At 40.6% G+C, this 24,609-nt stretch overlaps 1 protein-coding gene across 1 annotated transcript in view; it reads left to right on the plus strand.

The window, feature by feature from the left end:
- CMYA5 (cardiomyopathy associated 5) overlaps positions 1-24,609 on the plus strand; it is an 88,559-nt gene that overhangs the window by 248 nt on the left and 63,702 nt on the right. The gene's annotated exons all lie outside the window — the stretch shown is intronic.

Consider the following 24,609-nt stretch of genomic DNA (forward strand, 5'->3'; position numbering starts at 1 on the left):
CGCTTCCCTTTTCTTTTTCAGCTAGCGTGCCTTGCCTCTGAGCTATGCACTTTCTCTCAGGGGGTGCTGCCTTGGTAAGAAACTTGAAGGTGAAGGTGCTTGCTGTCAGCTGGAGTGACAGGCCCGCCTGCAGCAGCAAAGTTCATTACCGCCCCCCCTCCTCCTCTCCGCCCCCCCCGGCCCCCCCCCGCCCAACAACTTGTGACTTGCTGCTCTTGTTTATTCCTGGGGATTTGCTTAGGGTCCTGCCTAACTGCAGAAATGTGTTGAACCGCTTATATTTGGCCCAAGGCATAGGAACAATCTTAAAAGCCTGAGCTATAGAAGAGAAGGGGATATGAAGTGGGGGTGGAGACGGAGAGGGCTGCTCTGGAGCCTTCAAATGACTGACTGGAGGTCTCTTGGAACCTGCACTAGGTCGCTGTAAGAGGACTTTAATTTGGTACAAAGGCTCGTAAATTACTTGGAGAAAAACATAAGTTTCAATAACCCCTGTTCTTAAAATCCTTTTTTTTCCCATGGTTCCAAATATCAACGTTTCTATGAATGTGATTACAATTAGGCAATACTGTATTAAAAATATGGGTCTCCTTCCACTTCCATCTCCCAGACTTCATGTAGGCCCTAAAATGAGAATAGTAGGACTCATCTCCTATTTGGATTTGTTTCTACTTTCACATGTTCTCTTTGGGGTATGGGTTTTTTGTTTGTTTGTTTGTTTTGTCAGTCAGTGATGTCCTTTCCTAAATCTGTTAATATCAGTAGAATGGCTTTGTAGGGGACAGATGGATGTGCAACATTTCAGAATGCCCCTCTTACTCAAAGTTAAAAGTTCTGTCCAACCAGAGCCAGCAGAGCTGAAGTTGAAATAGCCCATGGAGTAGCACCGATTAAGGGGACTAGTCAGTCAGTTTAGAAGTCTGGAATGTTGGTCACATATTTATCTAGTAACTGCCAAGTGGGAAGTAGGCACAGCACCTGTCCTCAAGGGCTTTATGGAAGAAGTTAGCAATATGGGGAGTATGAGTCTCTGTGCTAAATAAATGAGAGGGGCAGGGAGGAAGAGAGTGTGTAGATCGGTCCTGCTTTGAGAAGTGGGCATGATCTGGGCTTTAGTGAGTAGGCAGGAGATGCAGAAAGGAAAAGAGGAAGAGAAGGTACCTGTGGGAGACGGAACAGGGAGTAGTGACCTGTGATTCCTGGACAATACTGAGAAGGGAAATCTGCCAATCCCAGCCTTTATAACCTTTCCCCCTTAATGGTGTTCAGGATCCTTATATCTTTGCCCAACCAAAATTTACCACCCAGAGAATTTGCAAACTCATTTACTCTAAAATGTGAGCAGCTGACAGTGATTCAAAGCACATTGAGGTTGCATTGCCCTTTAACAAAGGTCAAGATCTTCGGGTAAAGATAGGATTTATCTGCAGTAAATTTCAGCTTGCTCTGACTACAGATGGTAAGGTGGACATTAGGGCAAGAATTGGAATTAATAGGGTGAGGGCAACCAGAGGGATTGGGGTGGGGGTGGAGGCCTTGCAAACCATCACACTTTTTAATTTTGGATTTGATGACATGGGTAACAAGAAATCAGTAAACTTGTGAGCAAGATTTAGGAAAACAGACTAGAGTTATGGAAGGATTGCTGATAGCAGACTGGAAGTTGGTTTTATTTATTTATTTATTTATTTATTTATTTATTTTAAAGATTTTATTTATTTGAGAGAGAGAGAATGAGAGAGAGCGAGTACATGAGAGGGGGGAGGGTCAGAGGGAGAAGCAGACTCCCTGCCAAGCAGGGAGCCCGATGCGGGACTCAATCCAGGGACTCCAGGATCATGACCTGAGCCGAAGGCAGTCGCTTAACCAACTGAGCCACCCAGGCGCCCCTGGAAGTTGGTTTTAGAAGGACTCAGATCAGGGAGGCAGTAACAAAGAGAAAGATGTCTAGGGATTGAACCATGGCAAAGGCCAGGGGAAAGGAGATGAGAACCATAGCTAGAAGTGGAGAGATGTCAGTGGGCAGGACCTCTCGGGGGAACTGGGAGTCCCCGACTTTTTCCTACCTCAAAGTGTTGTCACAAATCAAACTATTTTGTTGTAAGTTTACAAATATAGCCTAAAGTTCTTTTTTTTTTTTTTCCCCTGAGGCTAGGTGAGAATTTGGAATATTCTCTAAAGGATGGGAGGTAAGAATGCTGTCCCATCCTTCTTCGCCCCTTCCTCTTGGCTCTGCTGCCAAAGTTTTAAAGTTATAAGAGAGTCCACTCTGTGCCAGTCTTAGTGCTGAGTGTTTACGGATATTTTCTCATTTTAAACCCTCCCAGCAACACTATGTGCTGACTGTCCTTTTATAGATGAGGAAACTGAGGCTGCATATGATTTACTGAGGGTATAAGGCAAGTCATAGAACCCGGAGGTGAGCCTGGGTCTGCTTCCTCCAAGCCACTGCTGGACTTTCACCACCTCCCTTCTTGTGCAGGAGAGAGACCCTTACTGTAGGTGAACCTGGAACAGCTCCAACTAGCTTCTACCTTGAAAAATTACTAGACCTCATTCTTTGCATAATAGTAGGAGTTTCCCCCCATCTTGAATGGAAAGGCTGTTTGCATTTTCTTGGTGGTTGGAACCATTCTCAGAAGTTAAATTACAAACTGGGTTTTTTTTAAACTGAGAGGCACTTAATAGTAAATAAATGGAAATAGCCTAATAGTAACAGAATGATTATTGCATCTACTTTATGTGATGTTACTAAGCCATTATTAAAATGCTATTTATGAAGATTTCTAACAATATGGGAAGTATGTATATTGAATATGAAAGAAATGCTCATTGTATAATTTAGAATGATCTCACTATAAAATATGTATTGGAAAAAGGCCTAAAAGGTTCATAAAGTTTCATAAAAGGTTAATAAAGGTTAACATAATGAAGAATATAATAAAAGTTATGGTAACCTTTATTAACCTTAAGGTTAAAAAAGGTTTATAGTAGCTGTCTCTAAGTGATGGGATAATGGTTGACTAAAATTTTAAAAAATATCTGTATTTCTTGGTTTTTCTATAATGAACAGGTAGTGCATTTTATTATCAGAATAAAAACTTAAAAATTCAAAAGGCACAAGTGTAATCTGCTTGTAAACCTTTTCTTTACACTTTCAAAAATGGCAGATGGAATTATCCATAGCCACGTTTCTGAATCAAGGAAAAAATTCCCTTTAATTATAAAAATGCTTTTCTAGTGCAGAAAAGCTCACTATTACACATGTCAATGCTTGTATTGAATCAGAGAACTACCCTCCTGATATATTATTTAGTGATAGGAGTATGATATACGGCATGAAGAAACCCGAGTGTGAATCCTACTAGCCATTCTATCATGGGCAAATTCCCTATTTTTCAGAGCCTCAATTTTCTCATCTGTAAAATGGTAGTAATACTTCCTAATTTATAAAGTTGTCATAGGATTAAATAAACTACGTGAATATGTGTAAGAGTACTTGCCTTTAGTAAGTTCCCAATAAGTTTTAGTTTCTTACCTCCTTTCAGATGAACCATTATTGGCAGCAAAGCTTTATCTTCTGCCCACCTCCATCAGTGAGGGGAGAATGATTGTCTCTGTTTTTAATATGAGTCATGATCCTATTTCACTTTGACTTTCCTATATTCATTCATTCACTAAACATTCATGGAATACCTACTACTTGCCATGGACCATGCAAGGTGCTAGGGATACAAAAATTACTAAGAATCCATTACTGTTCCAAGGTGTTCCCATTCTCATTGGAGAAATAGAAATAGAAAAACACAATTATGTCATTAACTGTTATAAGGGGTTTGAGGAAAAAAAGGTCTATATGAAGTACCTCAAAGTAGGAATCTAGTCCTGGGATCCATCTTGCCTGGAAGGAATGGGGAAGTCTTCATCAGGGGCCTTGGGAGCAGGGTATTCAATCATAATAAAGTGCCTAGAGAGCTAATAGTTTGTGACTGTCAAAAAGGATTTTTGTGTTGCTAAAGCTTCATACAAAAGTTAGTTGTAGAAAGCAGCTCTATAGAACCCACAGGATGTTCGAGCTGGGAGAAGCTTTAGAAGCATCTTTTCCCAGCCAGTCCTTTTGCAGATTCAGAAGCTGAATGTCAGGGGACATTTGTTCAAAGTCACACAAGTTTTTAGTGGTAGAATTGGGACTAGATCCAGCCGCCTCAGCTCCAATCCAATGTTCATTAATTTATTCATTCAACAAACATTTATTGAACTCCTGTGTGCCAGACACTTTCTAGGCACAAAGGATATAGCAGTGAACAAAATGAACCAAGTTTCTGCCTTCCTGGGAGTGACTTTCCAGTTTGGGGAGATAAACAAACAAATAAATACGTAATATGCCAGGTGGCAATAAGTGATAGGAGGTCAAATGCAGCAGGATAAGGGTTATGCTGTTTTGGATATGTGTTGGTGAAGAAGGCCTCTCTGATAAGGTGACACGAGCAGAGAAGGAAGGAATGAGCGTCCTAAGAAAAGGGAAGAGCTGCTCCACGGGCACTGAGGCAGGAACACGTGGGGCCTGTTTGAGGACACAAGGAGGTCAGGTTGCTGGAGCAGAGTAAATATGGGGGAGAGGGGTGGGAGGTGAATCTGAGAAGTAGTTGGGTTGCAGATCAAGTAGGGCTTTACAGGCCATGGTAAGGACTTTATGTTTTAGTCTGAGTAGAATAGGAAGCTGTATTCGGTCTACCGTATCACTCAAGGTTTAAAACAAAGACCTGGTGATTGCAGTATTCCATTCAATAGTAAGGGCCCATGCATTCATATATTCATTAATAATATTTATTGTATGCAGACTGTGTGCCAAAAACTGTGCTAAATGTTTCAAACGTATGGTCTTCTACACGGAGGGAAGTATGTAAATAGGCACTCATTATTTTTGCTTTTTTCTGACTGGAGACCAGTGAAGCCTGACCCTTTTAGTCTTTCTGATAGATTACTTAGAAATTTTTCAGTATTTTTGCTTTGGATCATTTTCTGTTGTTCAATTTTAAATTCTCTATTTAAGCACAGAGGATTTTTGCCACAGTAGTACCCAAAACTTAAAAATCATCTTGAATTGCAGTTTTGCTCGTGCCTGTATAAAATAGGTCTGTCTGAGCTGATAGGAGTAAAATTATTAGTGACATTTACATTTAACTAATCATTGTAAGAAACAAAACTTTTGGAAGGTGAAGGCAGTTTGTAAGGGGTTTTTGTTATTAGTACAGAGCACTCTGTTTCCATATATCTATTTATATGCTGTCTCCCACTGCTGTGCTTACCCAGGTGTTTTGACAAGTGTGTTATTTGAGCCAGCCCTCTTTTGAGGTCAGTGGAAAGAGCTGAAATGGGAGGGGTGACTGCTCAGGATGCCAGAGACTGAGGGAGGAGAGAGATCACAACAGGCGCTTGGAGCCAGAAACTGAAGAGCTATTTAAATGTTGGCTGCATGGGTATTACATGCCCTTGGTTAGACTTTGACTCAATGTAGAGAATACAGCAAGAGTTGGATTTTTTTTTTTTTTTTAACAGCAAACCTATTAATGTGTGGAACATATTGACTATAGAATTTTGCAAATATAAAAAAAATGTGTCTTATATTTCTTGGATATTCTGAACCTAGGCTTAATGAAAACCTTGACTCAATTCAGACAATATAGCCAAATTCCTCTTCCTACCAAGAAAACTTAGAAAGCCAGGTTTAAGAGACTGGACGTGGCTTGTACCTGAAAGAGTAATCTTTGGCTTAGGCCAGCATTATCCAGTAGAAATATAATGTGAGCCACATATGTAATTTAAAATTTTCTAATAGCCACATTAAAAGATGTAAAAAGAAGCAGGTGAAATTAATTTAAATAATTTAATTTAACCCCATATCCAAAGTATTATCGTTTCAACATGTAATCAATATAAAAATTATTAATGGGGTATTTTATATATTTTTATGCGAAGTCTTTGAAATTTGGTGTGTATTTCACTTTTCAGTGCATCTCGATTCCTCCCTCACAGCTATGTTTCAAGTACTCAATAGCCACATGTGGCTAGTGGGTACCATATTAGATGATGCAGGCCTGATAATACCTAGACATCCATTAGCTTCACTGGAATCCATAGACCTGCTCCTAAAGTTGTATATGCCAGGCCCTGTGCTAGGCACCAGGAGCATGAAGGTGATTGGGTGGCACAGTTGCTTCTCTCAAGGAGCTCAGTCTGGCACGGGGAAGCAGTTAGCTTCAACATAATGTCATAAGCATTACACTAAGGATATTAACAAAGGAATAGAGAAAAGACATATTCTTTTTTTTTTTTTTTTTTTTTTAAGATTTTATTCATTTGAGAGAGAGAGAGCACAAGCCAGGGGAGGGGCAGAGGGAGACGGAGAAGCTGACTCTCCGCTGAGCAGGGAGCCTGGTGCGGGGCTCAGTCCCAAGACCCCGGGATCATGACCTGAGCTGAAGGCAGATACTTAACTGGCTGAGCCATCCAGGTGTCCCAAGACATACATTCTTCTTAAAATTAGATTTAGAAAGGTTTTGCAGAGGTAATACAGCAGCTGGGCAGAAAGATATTTCAGGCACAATATGTGGTTAGATATTCCTTTAGGTCCTAGTTCCAACTCTTGTGCTGTTAATTGCTGCTCTGTCTAAGCTTTCTTTTTCTCCTCTAGAAGCACTCAGGATTTCTAAGCCTGAGAATATTTGTTGAATGAATAAGTGAATGGCATGAATAACTGAACGAATGAATAAACAAGTGAATTGTCAAATCATCCAGACTCCTGTGAGAAGCAAATTTAGTTGGGAGGTTGAACCTGTTAGATTAGGGAGAATTTTGGTACATTCATTGACCAGGAATTGACAATGTTCAGTGACTCTGGAAACACAGTAGCTTGGAGGGGACAGTGATAAGTACTGAGGGATTGTTCAATTAGGATGTCTGCGGTCATCATTCCCAACTTCTGTGACTTGTTGGAAAGCCTCCCTTAGACTGGCCCTTGAGCCAGATCATAGATGGGAGGATAAGAATAGGCTTTGCTTTTTGTCCAGAGAAAAGTCCTCTATTAAGGCAACTGAAGTGTATTCAGTTCCAAAATTCCACATCCTAATCTGATAAAGTCCATGATATGTGGGAAGATTAATTGATGCTACTGTTGTCTACCAAATTGAATGCTCCAAACCTTCTTATGGAGCCACTGATGTTTTCTTAGTTTGATGATGCTTCTCTTTTAAAAAAAAAATTCGCATGCTAAACAAATTTACGTTCACCACAAATTCCTCTTAATGTCTGATTTCAGTAGGGCACTTAAAATTGTTGATTTGTAAATAAGATTAATTTCCTCCTGTTATGACTTTGTTAAATTAACATTTGTTAAGTGGAGCATAGGGTGCCAGATGGTGAGCCATAGTTTGACAAAAGACCACAAGAGAAATCGCAGTAGACAAGTTTATTACTCACAAGTCCTGGAGGAAGTACACAGCATAGCTCAGGGGGCCACATGGGGAAGTCAAGGCAGAGTGCAGAGAGAAAGTCAAGACCTGGGACATATGCCTTTATTAGGGTCCATGAGTGGAGGACTTTGGGGCTTCCTGGGCTGAGACTGGATCAGTCAATTCAAACTAAAATGAGTGGGGTTTTGGTAACCTCCATGGGGGTCTTATCTAAGGGGCACAGAGCAGGGAGGCATTGAAGATGGGGGAGATTGTTGATCACAAGAACTGTTGGGGAAGTCATATCAGGAACTTCAGTGGCATGTGACTCTTCAGACGGTTACCCAGGGCATGTGCTAGCATGAGGGAGGCTGGTGTCAGGTTAAGGCTCCTGCAGGTCACTTAGCCAAACAAAATGGATGCCGAGGGAGCAATACCTCGGAGTAGCTTAGCTAAGCTCATGACACCTTCAATTTTAGAAATGTACCTACTATAAAAAAAAAGGCTCATTTAGCAAATATTTATTGGGGACCTACATAGAGTGAGTGAACAAAACAGAATTCCTAATCTTTAGAGTTCAGTTTCTGGAGAGGGCAGACAGTAAAAAAATAATTTCACATGCAATTAGTTGAAGTGAATGCATTGGTGAAATGAATTGGGCCTGGGGAACTGAGGTGGGGGTCTACCAGGACCCTGGCCCATCAAGTCTCAGTCCCTTAAGTTTCCTTGCTCATTTCCCTGTGAGTTGTGTGTCAGTCTCTGGGTCCATCTGGCTAGCCCTTCTCTGTCTGCAGAAAAAGGTGTCACTGTCCTAGGTCCAAGTCTGGCAGGAAAGCCTGGCTGCTGATGGCACTTATCCTGGAAGGGGCCTTAGCATCATTTCCCTGACTTATGTTTCTGATGAGTGAACAGAGACCCAGGGAAGAAGGCCAACCATTATTTACTCAAGGAATAGCGAGTCTATTCCTTGCACTGTCACTTGTTATTTTGAGTTATTTTCACAATAACTCTATGATATAGGCATTGTTTTCATCTCTGTTTTATGAGAGAGAAAATGGAGGCTTAGCTGTACTGAGTAATTTATCTAATGTCAGGCAGCTGGAAAGTGCACTAGGATTCTAACCCTAGTCTAATGGCAGACTGCTGGAACACTCATGAATTCTGGGCTCACCTCAAGTTCTTGCATATGTATACACAGTATACACACATCTGGTCTTTATTAGCCAATTTCTTTCTTTTTTACTTGAGTGTAAAATTACTTTTATTTTATTCTTTTTAATCCTTTAGAATCTTAGATTTTTTTTATTATGTTATGTTAATCACCATACATTACATCATTAGTTTTTGATGTAGTGTTCCATGATTCATTGTTTGCGTATAACACACAGTGCTCCATGCAGACGTGCCCTCTTTAGTACCCTTCACCAGGCTAGCCCCTCCCCCCACCCCCCTCCCCTCTAGAACCCTCAGTTTGTTTCTCAGAGTCCATAGTCTGTCATGGTTCGTCTCCCCCTCTGATTTCCCCCCCTTCATTCTTCTCTTCCTGCTATCTTCTTCTTCTTCTTTTTTTTTTTAAAAACATATAATGTATTATTTGTTTCAGAGGTACAGGTCTGTGATTCAACAGTCTTACACAATTCACAGTGCTCACCATAGCACATACCCTCCCCAATGTCTATCACCCAGCCACCCCATCCCTCCCAGCCCCCACCACTCCAGCAACCCTCAGTTTGTTTCCTGAGATTAAGAATTCCTCATATCAGTGAGGTCATATGATACATGTCTTTCTCTGATTGACTTATTTCGCTCAGCATAATACCCTCCAGTTCCATCCACATCATTGTCAATGGCAAGATTTCATTCCTTTTGATGGCTGCATAATATTCCATTGTATATATACCACATCTTCTTTATCCATTCATCTGTCGATGGACATCTTGGTTCTTTCCATAGTTTGGCTATTGTGGACATTGCTGCTATAAACATCAGGGTGCATGTACCCCTTCGGATCCTTACATTTGTATCTTTGGGGTAAATACCCAGTAGTGCAATTGCTGGGTCATATGGTAGCTCTATTTTCAACTTTTTGAGGAACTTCCATACTGTTTTCCAGAGTGGCTGCACCAGCTTGCATTCCCACCAACAGTGTAGGAGGGTTCCCCTTTCTCTGCAACCTCACCAACATCTGTTGTTTCCTGACTTGTTAATTTTAGCCATTCAGACTGGTGTGAGGTGGTATCTCATTGAGGTTTTGATTTGGATTTCCCTGATGCCGAGTGATGTTGAGCACTTTTTCATGTGTCTGTTGGCCATTTGGATGTTTTCTTTGGAAAAATGTCTGTTCATGTCTTCAGCGCATTTCTTGATTGGATCATTTGTTCTTTGGGTGTAGAGTTTAATAAGTTCTTTATAGATTTTGGATACTAGCCCTTTATGTGATATGTCATTTGCAAATATCTTCTCCCATTCTGTCGGTTGTCTTTTGGTTTTGTTGACTGTTTCTTTTGCTCTGCACAGCTTTTTATCTTGATGAAGGCCCAATAGTTCATTTTTGCCCTTGCTTCCCTTGCCTTCCGTGATGTTTCCAGGAAGAAGTTGCTGCGGCTGAGGTCAAAGAGGTTGCTGCCTGTGTTCTCCTTTAGGATTTTGATGGACTCCTGTCTCACATTTAGGTCTTTCAACCATTTTGAGTCTATTTTTGTGTGGGGTGTAAGGAAATGGTCCAGTTTCATTCTTCTGCATGTGGCTGTCCAATTTTCCTACCATTTGTTGAAAAGACTGTCTTTTTTCCACTGGACATTCTTTCCTGCTTTGTTGAAGATTAGTTGACCATAGAGTTGAGGGTCCATTTCTGGGCTCTCTATTCTGTTCCATTGATCTATGTGTCTGTTTTTGTGCCAGTCCCAAACTGTCTTGATGATCATAGCTTTGTAATAGAGCTTGAAGTCTGGAATTGTGATGGCACCAGCTTTGCTTTTCTTTTTCAACATTCCTCTGGGTATTCGGGGTCTTTTCTGGTTCCATACAAATTTTAGGATTATTTGTTCCATTTCTTTGAAAAAAGTTGATGGTATTTTGATAGGAATTGCATTGAATGTGTAGATTGCTCTAGGTAACATTGACATCTTCACAATATTTGTTCTTCCAATCCATGAGCATGGAACGTTTTTCCATTTCTTTGTGTCTTCCTCAATTTCTTTCATGAGTATTTTATAGTTTTCTGAGTACAGATTCTTTGCCTCTTTGGTTAGATTTATTCCTAGGTATCTTGTGGTTTTGGGTCCAATTGTAAATGGGATCGACTCCTTAATTTTCTTTCTTCTGTCTTGTTGTTGGTGTATAGAAATGCCACTGATTTCTGTGCATTGATTTTATATCTTGCCACTTTACTGAATTCCTGTATCAGTTCTAGCTGTTTTGGGGTGGAGTCTTTTGGGTTTTCCACATAAAGTATCATATCATCTGCAAAGAGTGAGAGTTTGACTTCTTCTTTGCCGATTCGGTTGCCTTTTATTTCTTTTTGTTGTCTGATTGCTTGGCTTGGACTTCTAATACTATGTTGAATAACAGTGGTGATAGTGGACATCCCTGCCATGTTCCTGACCTTAGGGGGAAAGCTCTCAGTTTTTCCCCATTGAGAATGATATTCGCTGTAGGTTTTTCATAGATGGCTTTTATGGTATTGAGGTATGTACCCTCTATCCCTATACTCTGAAGAGTTTTGATTAAGAAGGGATGCTGCACTTTGTCAGATGCTTTTTCTGCATCTATTGAGAGGATCATATGGTTCTTTTTCTTTCTTTTATTAATGTATTGTATCACATATAATTATTTCAATTTGCTTCTAATTTTAAAAGCAAAACATAAAAGATCCAGAAAATCTACATAGTAGCTAATCCTGACCAGCACCTTAGTATATTAAGTTTCCTAGTGTGTAATAGGGAGAGTAAATCTTGTGTTTAAAAATAGACATTAGGCAATCTCGAGTGATTGATTTTTCATAAGGTCAAACATAGAAATACCAAAATAACTTCTCTACATGCTCTACGGGATCATATGATAAATGTTCAATAGGTATTTACTATAGTATCTATAAAATTCAGATCCTTCGTTTAAAAGAATTTTTGGATTTAGCACAGTACACTTGGAAGTTTTCCTATTTAGTGTTTGTTTGTTTTCAAGAGAAAATAAGGAGAAAAGTGAGACAGTTGTGGTCTTTGTCTCCTCTTAGAGTTTTTGGATCTCCAAGATGGGCTTCAATAAATCCCCTCTTCATCCAGCACTATTTGGGGCATAAACCAGGTTATAACGCAAAAACACCTGATAGGATTGAAAAGAGCTGGTTTATCATCCTGGCTCTGCACTTACTTGCTGTGTGACTTGGTGCAAGACACTTAACCTCTGTGTGTTAAGTGTTGCATAGATTTCAAGGCCCTACCTGACCTGCTTACCTCTCACAGGTCCTCTCACACCCTTCTGCGACGTTCACTACATTCCACCCCTGCTGGCTTCTTTCAGAACCTCCAACATGCTCAGCCTGTTCCTGCATTCATGTCTTTGTCTTCTCTCGCTGGTGCTTCTTCCCCAAATCTACTCTTCAGTATCAGTACGGATGACAAGAGACTTTCCTCAGCCACTCTGCCCATCAGGCTCTCTTCTTATCTTTCACTATCACATTATTCACGATTTCAGATTGCTCTTCATGGCACCATCACTATCTGAAATGGTGGTTTTTTTTGGTTTGTTTATTCATTGTTTTTTGCCACCACTAGAGGGAAAGCTCCATGAGGGCAGGGGCCTTGTTTTGCTTCTCTGCTGTGTCTCCAGGAGCTAGGGCACAGTCTGGCACACAGTAGGTACTTAAGAAATGGTTGTCGAATGAACAACTGGTTGGAGCTCACCACGAAACATTTCATCCCAGGGCCTCAGGTTTCCCTTTCTCAGATCAGCACTGCTCATACCATACCAGTCTCAAATCATTTTGTTCCTGGGTGCCAAGACAAGGGCACAGAGAATGAGAGCTCACAAGTGGTCTTTGAATTTGGCAAAAGGCCAGCCCAAATAGAGAGAAATTAAGGACAGAAGTGCTAACACCTCTGAGAGGGTTAAAAGTTTAAGCCTGTCAGCATCTGATTTAGATTGGCTTCCCTTTTGAACAATTCCCTTCAAATACAGGACCTAAGACACTCTCCTGGGAGAAGGGGGCATCAGAAAAGGGAAAGTGGGTGCTTAGGAGTGAGAGGGCTCCAGAGGCCCATTGGAGCTACGGTTGTGGTCCTGCTCAGAGGAGTGAGCAAAGGATACTACCTCAGACATTGCAGAAAACAACTTTCTCCAAGCCCTTGGCCTCAGATCACTCATAATTCTGGGAGGGAGGGATATTCTTATTTCCCTGACTCAGAGAGTCCAGGATACAAAAGGGAGGGGTGGGGAGAAAGCATACACAAAGTTGGCAGTGTTGATATATGAACTGAAATTGCCTGATAACAAAATATGTAGTTAAATCTGCAAACAGAATTAGGACTCCTACTCCATTTACATACTCGACCCTTTGGAAGAAAATCCCTGGATATCAACCCAGGTTGACAGGAAATGCAGGGTCACTCAGCCTCTGTGGACCAAGGCGGAGAGAGGACTGCCAGCAGCAGAAAATTGGGGCCTTAGCATCTGAATAACTTCCAACAATCAATGGCCTACTTAATCTTAGAGTAGAATGGCAAGAAATGGCAACAATTTCTTAGAGTTTTCTTTCCATTTCTCTCTGTTCCAGTTCTTACCTGCTGCTCAAACTGCAAGATTTCCACTTGTCAATCCCACAAGTTCCCCTGGACTGAGTTTGCATCGCTTAAGAGTTGAGAATCATAAATTCAGAAACCCAGGCTTTAGTAACAACATTGCCTCTGAACAGCTTTCCATTTGCCAGTGAAGTCTTATGTTAGTGATTTTCTCTAGGTGAGGGGAGCTGCCTTGGGTTCCAGTCTATGTCCGTCAGGTTTTGAGTTGTAATAGAAGCTAACTGTGACCAATTTAAGCACAAAACTGTATTCACAGTATCCTGGTAGGTAGAGACTGTATTCACAGTATCCTGGTAGGTAGAGAATCATGAGAAGTGTGGAAAAGAGGGATTAGGTAGCCAGGAACAACCATTAGAACCATGCCTCAAAACTGGTCTGGTGGACTATAGAACTCAATCATAAAAAGACAAATAACCCAATTTTAAAATGGGCAAAGGATCCGAATAGACAGTACTCCAAAGAAGATAGACAATTGTCCAATGAGCACATGAAAAAAGTGTACCTTTTCCCATGAAATATCACCTGAATTTAACTATCACTGTTTATTCTAGCTTTGACTTTCCATTTTATGATAAAAACAAACAAGTCTTTAATTTAGGCTTCAACGTGACCTGTCTTGCACATCTTGGTATCTACGTTGAGGTTTCAAAGCTGTATGGAAATCTCTTAACTATATATTTGCCATTATTAGAAAGTTAATTGCTTTTTAATTCTTTTAGTCCAATATACCTAGGTCAATCCTCCTTTGGATATTTATGCTCCAACTCACAAGGTGGGCTACTACGATCCTGGTCAGGGGGTGAAATGAGACTCAAGTAGTAGCAGATTGTCTTTTCTGGTAACTCAGAAATGGAGACACACATTCTATTTAGCTAGTTTTAGAAACAAAAGGTTTGGGGGACAGGTCTCAACTTTTTGGAGATCTATTCCACTTTATTTTGATCTTTTCAATAATATTTTGGGGGCGCCTGGGTGGCATAGTCAGTTAAATGTTTGCCTTTGGCTCAGGTCATGATCTCAGGGTCCTGGGATTGAGCCCCGCGTTGGGCTCTCTGCTCAGCGGGAAATCGGCTTCTCCCTCTCCCTCTGCCTCTGTGATCTCTTTTGCTCTCACTCTCTCTCAAATAAATAAATAAAATCTTTAAAAAAATAATATTTTGGATAGAATACTGGTTTTTCTGTTTTTTAAAAAAATTGTTAATTTTTCTATTAGTCAAAAAAATTCTAGGGGCGCAGGCCTGGGTGGCTCAGTCGTTAAGCGTCTGCCTTCGGCTCAGGTCATGATCCCAGGGTCCTGGGATCGAGCCTCGCATTGGGTTTCCTGCTCTGCGGGGAGCCTGCTTCTCCCTCTCCCACTCCCCTTGCTTGTGTTCTCTCTCTTGCTGTGTCTCTCTCTCTCTGTCAAATAAATAAATAAAATCTTTAAAAAAAAAAATTCTAAATTTACTTCTGCAAACTGTCCAAAAAGAACATTAGCTAAAATTGCTGAGTGTAACTTGGTGTCTGAGTTAGTACCCGGGGAAAAATAAATGCTATTTAAAGCTAAATAAAGGCTATCTGTCAAGGCAGGTAGTCTAGAATATAGAAGATGGATGGAGAGGAGATCCTATATAGATGGGCAGGGTAGGACTCTGAATGTAGGGTCACTCAAGTGAGCTTCTAAAACCGTAAAACAGTCCACCCAAAATAGAGCACATACAAGGAATGCCTCTGTCCCAGAATTCTGTGAGCACACCTTACTGTCTATACAGGGCTAAGAGAGTGAAAGCCATTTGAATCTATCCTGTCATTCAGGAAGGCCTCCGTCCTTCATCAAGACAGCTCATGCCATCCGCTAGAGGTGAGGTTGTAATGTTTTTCCCACTCCTTTCTCTTTGTTCTTTGGAATATAGAGGTTGAGAGAGGGAGAAGCAATAAAATACCTTTCCAGAAAGCCACGATTCTGTTTTTGTTTTTGGTTTCTCTTAATTTCCCTGGGAAATAATTGTTTGTTACAAAGAAAAACAGAACTCCAAGCAGTTGTATAGACTCTGGGACTGAAGGTGCTGGTTGGTGGCAGCCCTATTGAGCCACGTGCAAGAGAAACTGAGGAAGCTATGCTAAAGGAGAGAGAGACAGAGAGACAAGATTCCTCATGGTTTTCCTGTTTCCTCTTCCCTCTGAGGCCTAGATACATCTGCCCTTCCACATTTTGTTCTTAGCACCAAGAGTGCTTTTAATCTCTCCTTAACATTTCTTTTTTTTTTTTTTTTTAAGATTTTATTTATTCATTTGAGAGAGAGAGCACAAGCAGGGGGAGGGAGACAGAGGGGGAAGGAGACTCCCCGCTGAGCAGGGAGCCCGATGTGGGGCTCGATCCCAGGACCTGGGATCATGACCTGAGCTGAAGGCAGATGCTGAACGACCGAGCCACCCAGGCACCGCTCTCCTTAACATTTCTGTTAGATGTATTTTTCTCCTACAGGCCTTGGCTACACATGTGCCCTTCCTTCAGGGCTAGCCAAAAGAACCCCCTTAAGGTGGAGTCATGCCCCACATTTCCCGAAATACTTTTCTCCCCCAATAAGGAATCTTTTGGACATAACAGTTACAATATTGAAACCCAAGCTGCCATTCCACCTTCATCACCACAACTTACTACCAGCAAATTTTTAAAAGCCTGCTTCAGACCAGGAGGAATTCATCCTTCCCATCCACATGCCTCCCTATTGCAAATATTTTCAACTCTATCGAATATAGAGTTAAGAGAGCTTTATAATGACCTAACACCAACTTGAGCAGATACCATCCGGGTGCTGGTAGCAAAAAGTAGTGATCATTCTCACGATCATTCTCAGTTTGACTTCAAGAATCAAGAGTCCCAGACTTTCTTTGAATCTCTCCCGGAGCTGTTAAAGCCTTAGCACTCGAAGGTGTCCGGGATATACTGGTGAGAGCTGCATGACCTCTTTGAACCTCAGACTCTGAAAGAGGTGGGTGTGTGTGGGCGTAAATGAAAGTAGGAACGCACCAGGGTCTCACGTGCTCCTGGAGCAGAGGAGAGTGTGAATGGGTGTCAGGTCCCCTCCCTTCCTCTCAGTATGATCTGTCAGGACCCCCTGACCTAAGCAGTTTTTTGGGCCCGTGCTGCCGGCTAGCAGTGCTGCTCCCCAGTGACCCCTGCTCACCTGCACCTTAATTGGGGTGTACTCTCAGATGCACAAGTAATTCTCCTTGTTTGGTGCTTTGTTTTACTTTTGAGTTAAAACTGGGAGTGAACGTCAGTCTGCTCTGTACCTCGCTCACTACTGTCTTCCTCTCATTTCCTCAGTCGGGTGGTCAGAAAATGTCAAAGGTTTCTTGTTAGAAATGTATTTGAATACATCTCAGGGTCCCATTAAGCTACACTAGTCCTAAAGCCCCACTGCAATAATTGTGAGCTTTGAGCCACAATAGGGTCAGGGATGATGTACCTCCAGCCCCTGGGATGTACAGTTAGGAAGCTCTCTCGGCGCAGTTTGGTGAACGGCTTTTCTCTGAATTCAGGTTTCAACATGATTGTGGCATTCTGGCACTTAAAAAGGATTTCATTCTTTCTGTTGTTTAGGGACTGTGTGTAATTTGTCTTCGGAACACACAGCACACACGCATAGATGTTGACTGAGAGAATGAGTAACGATTGAGCGATACAGGGAAGAATAACCAGAAAACTCACCGCTTTTGCTTAGTTACACTTTCCAGAGGTAATCACTGTTAGAGAGATGCCTTCTGTCTTAGTGACGGTGTTCAGAGTAAATCAAAGTGGATTTGTAGATCCTCAAAGTCTGGCCTTTACAAGGTGAATTTAACATTGGAAAGGAAAAGGCAGAGAACAAACATATGGAATGTTTGTTATTCGCCAAGTGTTGTACGAAGTATTTTACACATATCATTGCAACACAGCTGCCTTAGAAAGTACATATTAGTCTCCCTGTTAACTGAAGATGAACTTCAAGCTCAGGAAAGGAAGGGGGAGTAGTATGCCCAAGCTCACACAGCTAGTTAAGGGGTGAAGCCAGGATTTAAACACAGATCTCTCTGAGGTAAAAAATGTTATTTCCACCATTACCCCATCTCTTCCTATCCCATGGGCTCAGCACTGTGGCATATACTAAGGTAATGAGACATGGTTTCTGTCTGAAGAAACTTAATGTCAAGTAAAAGACCCATGGTAAATACTAATTGTAATAATGCAAAATAGCAGTAAATAAACACTGTGGTAGAATTATCAGAGAAGTACTCAGTGAGCAGAGAATTCCAGTAAATCTCAAATAATGTATTTTGTCTGAAAGAGTGAGCTCACTAACAACTAGCCCAGTCACATCTGGTTTTCTAAAAACTTCTCTCAAGACAGGGCTCCCACGGTACCCAGTGTTGATAAAAGTGTGGGTCAGGATGAAAGGCTCTTGTACAGGCTACTGAAAGGAATGCAAACTGATAAACCTTCCTGGAGGGGAAATTGGCAACATGCATAAAAATCCTGAAAAAATAAGTTTGTTCGACCCTCAAGTTCCTAAGGTGTTATTCTAAGAAAATAAATGTGCAGAAAGAGGTACATATGAGGGTGTTTGTCATAGCATTTTTTTTATAATAGCAAAAACTTAGAGATAGTGTAAATGTTGACAATAGGGTATGGGGTAGTGTTCTAGACTGTGATAGAATGCAGTGTTAAATATTAACTATGAAATGGTAGACCAGTAGTAGCTCTTAAAGTTTGATCTCCTCTCAGGGTGTCCTCAAGATCAAAACTATTTCCATTGTAGGGGTGCCTGGGTGGCTCGGTCGTTAAGCATCTGCCTTTGGCTCAGGTCATGATCTCAGGGTCCTGGGATCGAGCCCCACATCGGGCTCCCTGCTCAGCGGGAAGCCTGCTTCTCCCTTTCCCACTCCCGCTGCTTGTGTTCACTCTCTCGCTGTGTCTCTCTCTGTCAAATAAATACATAAATTAAAAAAAAAATCTTTAAAAGTATTTCCATTGTAATACTAGCACATCTGTATTTGCCACTTTCACTCATGAGAGTGTAGAGTAGGAAAAATCCATTGTATTATTATTATTATTTTTTTTTTAGATTCCACATTGCAACTAATCTTTAAAACTTGTCAAGTTTGGTGTGGTATAAGGAAAAATGCCCACAATGATCTGAAAGTCATTTCTGCCTTTTTCAACTACCTATATGAGGCTAGATTTTCTTCATATATGGTTTCTGTTTGTTGGTTTGTTTTTAGTAGTCTCCACGCCCAACACGGGGCTTGAACTCACGACCCTGAGATTAAGAGTCACATGCCCCTTCTTCATATATTTCTGCTAACAGAACATATCTACATTTTGAATGCAGAAGCAGATAAGAGAATTCAGCTGCCTTCTGTTAAGCCAAACATTAAAAGTATTTGCAAAACTAAAATAATGTCACTTTTCTCACTAAATGTTTTTGTTTGTTTGTTTTGGAAAATAGAATTAGATTTTGTAAAATATATTACTGATGTTGACATGTAAGTATTACTTTATTTTAAAATGAATTAATAAACTTCAAAATTTTTGTTTTAATTACTAATACTATAAAAATAAAAAATACAAACCACATAAACAAAAGCTTTTTGAGGTCCTCAATAATTCTTAAGAGGATAAAGTAGTTTTGAGACCAAAAACATTGAAAAGAGCTGTTGGAACATAATAATAGCATGGGAAATATTCAGAATATATTTTTAAATTTAAAGAGCGCATTATAAAACATACCATTTGTGTAAAAAAAATTTTTTTTAAAAAAGAACATCTCAGGATAGATTAAGAATGAAAGAAATACACCAAGTATATTAAAAGTAGTCATCTTTGAGTATTGGGATTACTGGTCATTGAAATTTTTTTTGTGCTTTTCTGTTTTCCCACATTTCCCACAGTGAAATTTATAATTGGCAATTAGGAAAAATTCTTATTTTTACAGACAGAACATCAAAATCTTGACTCTTGATTTCAGCTCAGGTCATGATCTCAGGGTCCTGGGATTGAGCCCCATGTCTCAGCAGAGTCTGCTCCCTCTCACTCTGTGCCTCCCCTTACTCTCTCTCTCTTCCTCTCAGATAAATAAATAAATCTTAAAAATTTTTTTTGACTTTTCACCTGAATTCAAATGAGGAATAGGGAGAAAAGTATTAGCAAGTGTTGCCTTTATTATGCTTTTTAAAACATTGTACTAGATTTCATAAATATAAATTTTTTTTGCTAGATTTTTCTGTCTTTCTCCTTTGTGGGTGATGAATAAGAGAATGTTATGGGAAATTCATCTTAATTTTTGAGCTGCTAAAGATATCTAAGTACTTTAAAGTCTTATAAAAATGATCTGGGGGATACAGAGTTTTACATTAATCCTATTTATCCCAACATTAAACTATTGAATTTGTGTTTGCTGACTTCCAGTTTTGAGATTTTTTTTTTTTTTTTTTTTTTTAAAAGATTTTATTTATTTATTTGAGACAGACAGAATGAGAGAGAGAGAGAGCACATGAGAGGGGGGAGGGTCAGAGGCAGAAGCAGGCTCCCTGCCGAGCAGGAGCCCGATGCGGGACTCGATCCAGGGACTCCAGGATCATGACCTGAGCCGAAGGCAGTCGCCCAACCAACTGAGCCACCCAGGCGCCCCAGTTTTGAGATTTTACAGTCAGAAACAAAAAGACTAGAACAAGCTACTGGCAAATTACTCCTAGTGTATTAATTTTATTTAATCTCTTTGTCTCTTTTTCTCTCTGGAATTTAAGAGACTTCCTTTTATGATGTTGCATTTACTGTTTGCATTATGTTGTAGGTAAAACGTTTTTTTCTAGCAATGGTGTTTGGACCTGATGAAGGGACCATCAGCTAGGTGGACGGTGGTCTCATTGCACGGCCCGTGGTGTCTCTGTAAGGTTCATCCAACCTATGCCCCCAGCCTCTCTGCTGGTACAGGTGGAAGGTGCTCTCTCTGGAACCCTCAGGGCCGGAAGTTTCTTACCCATCCCCGTTCAGCTCAGAAGCATCTGCTGGAGTGAGGTCTTGGTGTGTTTTATTATTATTATTTTTTCCTTTAAAAAATGACAGAGAAAAGAAAAATGTTGCCATATACTCTACTAGGCATATGGACAAACCCTCATTTCGTAGGAGAGAATGGGAGCTAATAGAGGAGCTGGGTTTTATCTTTAAATGTGTTGTTATTTTCAAGGCCACAACATAAGGGCTCTTTCTTTGTTGCAAACCTAAGAAAAATTACTGGAGGGTCACTAAGGAAATGAGGAAAACCGATCAAATTTTTCCTACTTTTTGGAACAATTAGTCCTCATCCTCCATGCTTTTATGGAGTTTTAATTGTAGTATAAAAAAAAAAGTCAGTGGAACAGCAGGGGAGAAGTCTATCCTGACTCACTGATTTATTTTAAAAAAGATCCCAGCCTGACACATTCTCTTCAGATGAAGTACTCTGTCTCTTGGTAACCACCCCTCACCCTTCACAGGAATTTGACAGCAGTGGCTGGTGGGGCACAGTTTCTGTTCTGCGCTAATACTCAGTAGCTGTTGAAGAATTCCAGTGCTAAAGAGCTAAGCCTGTGTTTAAGTCCTCAGCTGGGAATCCCAGAACACAATTGTTCTTATCCTTCATGGTTTTCTATTTACATGCTCAGCCAAGGTTAATGTTGCTTGTGGTTGATTGTTTTTTCCCCTTACTCTTGGGTCTATCACCACTGGTTCTCAACTAGTATAATTCTGAAGACATTTTTGGTTTGGGGGGCCAAGTACTGGTAGCATCTGGTGGAAAGAGGCCAGGGAATACTATTAAACATTCTTAGCACACAGAATTTATGTAGCCCCAAATGTCAATAGTGCCCCTGTTGAGGAACTCCCAAGACCATGTTTTGGTCTGAAGTAGTCACTAAGCTATGAACCTGTCCTGTCACACCATAGTTCATTTATTTTGGTTCTCTAGACTTGGCACCTTTCTGCCCTTAGTTTTCTATAATAGTGGAGAATTCGGTGGATGAGTTTTTATACTTCTCTCTGGGGGATTCAGACATTTGCCTACAGTTTACTTAATTAAATCATGGCCCCCAACTCTTGGCCAGGCCCTGAATAGATAAATATCTCCTAAGTATGCATGCATTTATTTGTTTATTTATTTATTTATTGTTATTATTATTTTTGTAAGAGAGAGTGAGTGTGTGCGCGAGCTGGGAGTGGGGAGCACAGGGAGAGGAAAGAGAAAATCTCAAGCAGGCTCCATGCCTAGCACAGTGCCCACACAGGTGTCAACACAATGACCCCAAGATTACCACACGAGCCAAAATCAAGAGTTGGAGGCTCAACCAACTGAGCCATTCAGGCACCTCCCCCCCCAAGTATTTATAAATTGATTGCTCACTCTGAAACCCAAACTACTCTTTTTAACTCTGGGGAGATAAATGGCTCCTATAATTCCAGAGTCCTGATGGGTCATGTAACACCTTTACCCACTACTGGGTAGACATTTCCTACTTGAAGTAAATGGAGAAGTTTCTGCTTATGGCCCACATATAATATTTTGGTTGGGGAGGGGTGGGAGTCAGAAAGAAGAAAGATAGTCACTATTTTGAAATCTTGTACTTGCAAATGAATCACTTCTTCATCTACTCCTGGTTGAAAGGTCAAGCACATGTCTCAGGCACTCAGCGACCCAAGTTATCTCAAGCATATATGTAGCTCATCATTAACTAATTATCAGGACTGTCTAAAGCCCTGAGTGATGGGTATTTTCCAATCTACTTGGAGGTTGCAGTGGCATTTGGAAGCATCTAAATAATACTAACATATATGCCACTGGGTCTTTCCATTTTCAAAATTAGACTTTTGCACACCCAGACAGACCCTATGGTTTCACAACTCCCTGCTTTTGTACTTGTTCCTTTTACTTGAATTGTCCACAACCATCCCTAACCTGGTCTTTCTGGGAAACTCTTTATTTTACAAAACCTTGTATCAACCTTTTATATTCTATGATTATGTTCCAGACCCCTCCTTTCACATATATTCACACAGCCTGCCCCAATCTACTCCAAAGTTAAAAAATTTCCTTCTCTGTACATCCATGTCTGAAGGCTTTTTGCACATTCTTTCTGTTATCGCATGTGTCAGCTGTATTTTAATGATCTCTGTCGATATATCAACATGCTAGGGTTGATGTTCCTGGAAGACAGGCACTGTGTTACTCCTCTTAGTATTCTCATTATTTTCCGTATTATGAGTACTTGTTAGAATCTGAAAAGAGAGTTTCTGTTATTTATTTTGCCAGGCTCGGTTTTGTTTTTTAATTTGCAACATATTATCGATTAACTGGGTTAGCTCTGATTATGGGACTGAAATAGTAGTTGTAGTAGTTAAGGGAGGTTTATCAATGTTAGATTAATATTTTACAAGAATGTTTTCATTTACTTGTATCATTATATATATATATATATATATATATATATATATATATATATATAATAAAAGAAGTGTTTTCTATGCCAAGTAGTACAGATATTTAATGTCGGAGTGAGGTGTTTCAGGATGACTGAGACATGTAGTTAGGTTTGTATTAGATAAGATAACACTAGCTGCTGTAAGTATCATAATAAAACTTTCTCTTGAGTTACTCTCTTGAGTTACTTAAAAGTCCGATGCAGGTTTTTCTGGTTGGGCAGGTCTCCTCCAAGTAGTGACTCAGGGCCTGAGGCATCTTACTTGTTGTGGCTTTGCGCTTTTCATTATGTGGCATTTAAGGTTGCTGTCCTTCAAACTCTGCAGGGAAAAAGTAGAGAGGGTCACATGTGGGAGGTTTTAATGATCCCGACCTAGGAATCGCATATGTTACTAGTGTTCACTTTCCATTGGCTAGAACTTGTCACTTGGCTGCCATCTGGACACACCTAACTCAAAGGAGGCCGGGAAGTATAGACTATCTGTAAGCCCAGAAAGAAGAGAAACAAGCTTGGTGATAAGCTAGCCATCTCTAATAGTGAGCAAAGAAACAATTCTCTATATACAAATAGCAAATGGCATCTATTAGAACTTTGAAAATCTCACAGAACAAATGGGGGACTGAGGAACTGGGCAAGAACCAGGGGAGTGCTATATGGAGTCCAGGGAACAAGAAAGTCTGATTATCTGTCCTGGGTGCTGTGGATTTTCAGCCATCCAATGGCACTTTTTAAGATTCAAATTCCTGATTGGGGTAGGGCAGGGTGGTAGATGGGCCAGCAAGCTTAGTCTGAATAGCTCCCATCTCTGAGTGACTAGAAGATGGCAGGCCTGACAGTCCAATGGCTTACTGTCCCATTCAGAGTGAAGTCCAAATACTTCCCATGGCCTTGACGCCCCGGTGAACTGGTTCCCAGTTACCCTTCTGGCCTCACCTCTTGTTTTTCTCTCTCTCCCCCTTGCCCTGCTTCATCATACTCCCATCTTTGCTGTGTGTGTTTGCCAAGCAGTCTCATCTGAGCAATGTTAGTATTGTTGTTTGCTCTGCTCTTTCTGCTGGTATTTGCATGCTTAGTCCCTCACTCCTTCCCAGTCTCTGCTCAAATGTCTCTTTAACTGAGAGGTTTTCCTTGACCACCCTGTACAATATAGCACCCCAACTCAAACCATTGCCCTCAATCCCACTTATTGTGTTTTATTTTATTCACAGCACTTACTGCTACCAAACATTTGTACGTTTGCTTTGTTTTTTCTCTGTCTTCCCCTCTACTAGAATTTAAGCAACATGAGAGCAGGAATTTTGTTTTGTTTACATGCAAAAAACCAGACACTGGGTGAGTGTCAGAGCAAGCACTAAAATCCAGGCTTCCTTCCTCCTGTCAGCAGATCACTGCAGGACCAGCCTGGGTTGGCATGCCCCGAGGCTAACGTAGCCTGAGCCATTGAAGAATACCAACATTTATCTTTTTTTGTACAATCTGACTCAGATTGTCAACCCTTATTCTTTCCAGCTCATGAACATTTCTGCCACGGATATAATATTATTTATCACTGACCATGGGTAATGAATTTTTAATATTGGTCTATGTTGTTTATAATGCATCAGGTCAATTATTTTAGCTCTGGTGCAAACCAGTGCAAATAAAGCTGTGCACAGTTCTATGTGCTTGTGAAAGAAGCCCACATGTGAACAGGGCATTACTGAATTCTGACTGGCAGATTTCTCTTGGTCTGATTAGTCCACACATCAGTTTATGGTGGATACTCACAAGCACGTAGGTGTCATTATCTGTTATCTGTTCTTGCTGTCAAGTGATGTCTTTTAGGCTTTGCCAACTGCTGTACTTGTGGTCATTTGTGTTTACTGGGCTTTGACAAGTAGATTATTACA

The sequence above is a fragment of the Neomonachus schauinslandi genome, chromosome 7 (assembly GCF_002201575.2).
Source record: "Neomonachus schauinslandi chromosome 7, ASM220157v2, whole genome shotgun sequence".
In the NCBI taxonomy this organism is placed as follows: domain Eukaryota; kingdom Metazoa; phylum Chordata; class Mammalia; order Carnivora; family Phocidae; genus Neomonachus; species Neomonachus schauinslandi.